The sequence below is a fragment of the Schistocerca gregaria genome, chromosome X (assembly GCF_023897955.1).
Source record: "Schistocerca gregaria isolate iqSchGreg1 chromosome X, iqSchGreg1.2, whole genome shotgun sequence".
NCBI classification, from domain to species: Eukaryota; Metazoa; Arthropoda; class Insecta; order Orthoptera; family Acrididae; genus Schistocerca; species Schistocerca gregaria.
The window spans coordinates 809,651,124-809,656,570 of NC_064931.1; the positions used below are offsets into that span (position 1 = coordinate 809,651,124).

Sequence of the window (5,447 nt, forward strand, 5' to 3'; positions counted from 1 at the left end):
ACGTACATAGATTTATGGCAAGCATGAGGTTGATAAGTACCCCAGTACGACTGATAAAAGGATTAGTCTTTCTGTGATTGTGGGATAAAGGAGACTAAGGTGTTAAACACTTGCTGTTTTCCTGTAATTTATTTGAAGCACAGCAAAATCGCTTACCACGAAAACTTTTGGAAACGAAGGCGCGTCTTCCATTAAATGCTCCGATTTTATTATGTTTTGAAGGTACTCAAATATACAAAGGCCCTTTCGATATGATACTAGATAGTAATATTTGTTTGTGAAGTTTGGTGTACTAAAGGTGGTGAAATTAACACTTTAGTTTCCACGTGCATGTTCCGCAGTTTCCAAGTAGCCGAACATAACCATTTCCAGTTAATAATCGGTATAGTTGGACCCTATACCCAGTCCATTCCAAGTCAACACTCTCACACCATTATGGAGCCATCACCAGCTTGCATAGTGCCTTGTTGACAACTTGGTTCCATGGCTTAGTGGGGTCCGCGGCACACTCGAACGCTACCATCAGCTCTTACCAACTGAAATCGGTACTCATTTGACAAGACCACAATTTTCCAGTCTTCTAGGATACAACCGATATCGTCCGGGAGACGCGCTGCAGCAAAGGCACTCTCGTCGGTCGTCTGCTGCTATAGCCCATTAACGCCAAATTTTGCCTCACTGTTCTTACGGATACGTTCATCATACGTCCCATAGCGATTTCTGCGGTTGTTTTATGCAGTGTTGCTTGTCTATTAGCACTGACAACTCGACGCAAAAGCTGCTGCTCTCGGTCGTTAAGTGAAGGCCGTCGACCATTGTGTTATCCGTGGTGAGAGGCAATACCTGAAATTTGGTATTCGAGGCACACTGTTGACACTGTGGATCTCGGAATACAGAATTCCCTAGTGATTTCCGAAATCGAATGTCCCATGCGTCTAGCTCCAACTACCATTCTGCATTGAAAGTCTGTTAGTTCCTGTCGTGCAGCCATGATCACGTCTGAAACCTTTACGGATGAATCACATGAGCACAAGTGACAGCTCCGCCAATGCACTGCCCTTTTATACCTTGTGTACGCCATACCACCGCCACTTTTATGTGCATGTAGCTGCCCCATGCCTTTTTTCAACTCAGTGTTCATATCCTAAATCTACCTTACAGTTTTAGTTTTACGATGAAAAGTGCGTTGTATGTGTTTAAAGGCGTAAGGAACACAAACATCAGGCTGCACTATGGATCAGTCTCTAAATACAGCCACTCGTCGGCATTCGCTGATTCTCAATTGGAATATCACATTTCAAGCTAACATAGGCTTCGGTCCACGCTACTAATGAGTCTGTCACCAGAACCAAGATTTCAAGGGGGAGACAATATCTCACTTTAGCCCGACATAGCATGCTGTTGCCTTGTGAAAAATTTTTCTAAGAGTAAAAAAACAGTAAAAGACCTTGGAATAATCTTGGATGAACACCTAAACTGGGAAGAACAAACAGTCACAGCTTGCCGGAAATCGCTCTCCTCCCTACATGCAATTCAAAAATTTAGAAAAATATTTCCAACCCATGTTAAACAAAAATTAGTCCAAACACTAGTCTTGTCTAATCTTTACTACTGCGATGTAGTTCAACACGGCACAAATAGTGAAAATTCTAGATGCCTCGAGCTAGTGATGAATGCTTGCGTTAGATACGTGTGCAATATTCGGTTGTATGATCATATCAGTCCTTCATACTCCCAGCTAGGTTGGATACGCCCACATACGGCACGCGATCTCCACACGATGTGCTTACTTCATCGATTTCTTAGCCACTGGTGCCCCCAATACTTATCTTCTCACATTAAACACCTATCATCATTCCACAATCGCAACACCAGATCGGATACGTCTATCATCTTGGCTGTACCTTTACATAACACAAAATCTTTCTCCGTGTCATTCTCCATCTCAGCCATACGACTATGGAACGCGCTCCCCTGTGATCTGCGTCTTATCCAGAACTACTCAACATTCAAGAGGGAACTCAAAACATACATATTAGGGACGGTATAGCCACCATTGTTGTGCCCCTCTCATCTCTTTCTTTCTCCTCTCCATCACAGCTTCGAATTTTACCGTTCTATTTCTCTTCCTCTAACCTATCTACCTCTTATATATCTCATTCACCCCATTCTATCGTCTCATGTCTGTGCTCGATGAGAATAACTCACAAGCTGCAAGAACATAACGAGAAAATTCACAACTAACAATGTGACTGACATTCAGAAAAGAAAAGTATGTTTACTTTCATATACATAGTCATTATTATTATTATTATTACTAGTATTATTACTATTATTATTATTATTATTGATTGTTATAATTATTTTTTATTGTTATAATCATCATTGTACTACTGTTATAGTATCTATTTTTTCTTTAACATCAATACTGCATAATAGGCTATATGTCCTTAATGTTAAGTAGAAACTGTAACTCTTTCAATCTGAGTATGCCTGGTTAGGTGTAAGAGAGGGCCTGAAGGCCCTAATCTTGCCAGGTAAAATAAATGCATAAATAAATAAATAAATAATAAATAAATAAATTAGCTTCTTAGTTTATTTCTTCGACCATGATTAGGGTATACATCTATATCATGAGACACGAGATTCCTAGAACGAAGTACGAACGGAAATTAACAGATGACACACTGCGCCGAATGTTAAATGCTACTTGTAGCTAGTGCTCCCGGCTTCTAGTTGTGACTAACATTGCAGCCAGAAACTGAAAAGTTGTTATTGAGAAAACTGCAACTTCTCAATAAGTGTGATTTGTAGCACGTATGTGATCATCAGTGAGTGGAGAGTGGTCGCTTTGGTTGAGGTCCAGAGGAATAAATAAAGGTTTAATCCCAAAGTATCTTTCATTCTTTGTCTGAGCCGTGTCACACAGTTACGCAGAGTCGACCATGGTTAATCGGATGTGGCATGGTAAGTTTAAGGGGTGGCCGGATGCCCTTCCTGCCGCCACCCCGTACCCCCCCCCCCCCCCCCCCAGGAAGGAATTAGTGTACCCCAGCTGTCTGTGTCTAATGTAAGCCATGGAATAGTGCGAATGTGTTGCAAATGTCTGCGAGCCGTGTAACTGAGGCGGAACGCGGGGACCAGCCCGGTATTCACCTGAGGGGATGTGGAAAACCACCTAAAACCACATCCAGGCTGGCCGGCACACCGGCCCTTCGTCGTTAATGCGCCAGGCGGATTCGATGCGGGGCCGGCGCGCCTACCCGAGTCAAGGAAGCAGCGCGTTAGCGCTCTCGGCTACCGTGGTGGGTTATTTATTCCCTGAGTATATAAAGACTAAAAGTGAGAAGAGAAGGTATAAGGGTTGTGCTTGTGATTAAATACTCAAGGAAGTAACTTGTGAAGTTAAAATGCGATGGTGGAAGATAACAGGCATCTGTAGCTAAGCATACTGAGTGCTGTTCGATTGCGAGAATCTCTCGAAAAATTATAACCTGCTTGCTAGTAAATGAGTAAAGCTGTATTTGACTGAGAGACTTGCCATTTTAAGAAAATAATTAATTATAAGTATGAGTGTATAAAGGTAGGCCGCCTCCGAGGTGAGTGGTCAGCATGTCTGGCTGCTGTCCGGAGGACCTGATTTCGATTCCTCGTCCTGCCAGTGACTTTTCCCTGGAACAGGGTGCACTCAGTCTCGTACGGCTTATTGAGGCGTTACTTGAAATATAAATAGCGGCTTCAAGGTCAAGAAAGCCGGCAAGACTGGGAGAGCAATGTGCCTCCAGATCGCATCCAATGACGCCGTTGCCGGAGGGCGACACGGCAGCCGGTCGGTCCCTGTTGAACCATCACGGACAGAACATTAAGATTTCTTGCTTTGATTTGTGTACAGAGGCAGCAGCGCGCAGATTGCCCTAGCCACATGGTCCAGACAATAACCGCCTGCATAACTGATGTGACGAAGCCCCTTTAGACTCATCTGGAGAAGGTTGTAATATTACCTGAATTGAATCTCGAAAGCTTGCGTTGGTAATAATCTCTGCCTTAGTGATCCTAATAATCCAAAGACATTCTGCATGCTAGTTTGGAATCTTTGTCACCCTATTTTCCTTCCATTACTCTATTATGAAAAATATAAAAACAAAACCAGTAGCTGCTGCAGCTGTTACTGTTTATACACAGGATTTACAACACTATAGTTTTTTTTGTCACACCTGCTAATCTGATGAAGTGAATTGCATATGTGTATTTTACTTTTTTGTGTATGCCAACTTAGTTCAAATTTTTGCGTAAATTTTAATGCATTAGCATTGTAGTAGCTAACTTTGAAGTATAGAAAGAAAAAAAACAGAAGTAGCATAGCATCAAAACTTAGAGTGCACCCAGCGACTGCTTGGGTTACTGTTACATAACTTGTATTGTAGAAGAAAAGTGATTAAAGAGGGACAAGGAATGCACCTTTCGTGTATGCATGCAGGGGTAACGGCCACCGACTGTAAAGAGTTGGAAGTTCTGTTGGCCGCAATCGACAGGCTTCCGGCTGTTACCGCGGTCCACGGTGGCGTTTTAGTACGCGAGAGTAATGCTTTGACCCCTCTGGAGCCTATGGTGTCACCTGGTGCTTCTGATGTTGCAGCGCCTTCTAATTCACACGTTTTGGCAGGTCGACAGTTATCTGACAGTGACGTAGCTACCAATTTCTGGGCGGAAGGCGAAGGTGGGTACTGGCCTCACGTCTGAAACTTCCTGGCAGATTAAAACTGTGTGCCGGACCGAGACTCGAACTCGGGACCTTGCGCACACTCGGCTGCGGAGTGAAAATCTCATTCTAGAAACAACCCCCAGGCTGTGGCTAAGCCATGTCTCCGCAATATCCTTTCCTGCAGGAGTGCTAGTTCTGCAAGGTTCGCAGGAGAGCTTCTGTAAAATTTGGAGGGTAGTAGACTAGGTACTGGCAGAAGTAAAAGCTGTGATGACGGGGCGTGAGTCGTGCTTGGGTAGCTCAGTGGTAGAGCACTTGCCCCCGAAAGGCAAAGGTCCCGAGTTCGAGTCTCGGTCCGGCATCTCATTGTGGTCTCACGTCTGTCCTCCTACGCCTTAAGAAAAGGTTTGGGGTATTAACCACTGCTGAACGGACACTTGAGCCAGCACGGGACATTTCGCTTGTTGGGAATGCGTCCGACCCTCCTGAAATGTCCGGACCATCCGGAGGGTGGTATTGCTTGTTATTGGGAGCTCAAACGTTAGGCGGGCGATGGAGCGCCTTAGGGAAATAGCGGGGTGTCGGAGATCTACATCTACATCTACATCCATACTCCGCAAGCCACCTGACGGTGTGCGGCGGAAGGTATTCTGAGTACCTCTATCGGATCTCCCTTCTATTCCAGTCTCGTATTGTTAGTGGAAAGAAGGATTGTCGGTATGCTTCTGTGTGGGCTCCTATCTCT

At 44.3% G+C, this 5,447-nt stretch overlaps 1 non-coding gene across 1 annotated transcript; it reads left to right on the top strand.

Moving 5' to 3' along the window:
• Positions 1 to 4,990: 4,990 nt before the first annotated feature.
• On the top strand, positions 4,991 to 5,064 carry Trnas-cga (transfer RNA serine (anticodon CGA)). The gene has a single exon. It is a non-coding gene; the product is annotated as a tRNA-Ser (tRNA).
• The last annotated feature ends 383 nt before the right edge of the window (positions 5,065 to 5,447 follow it).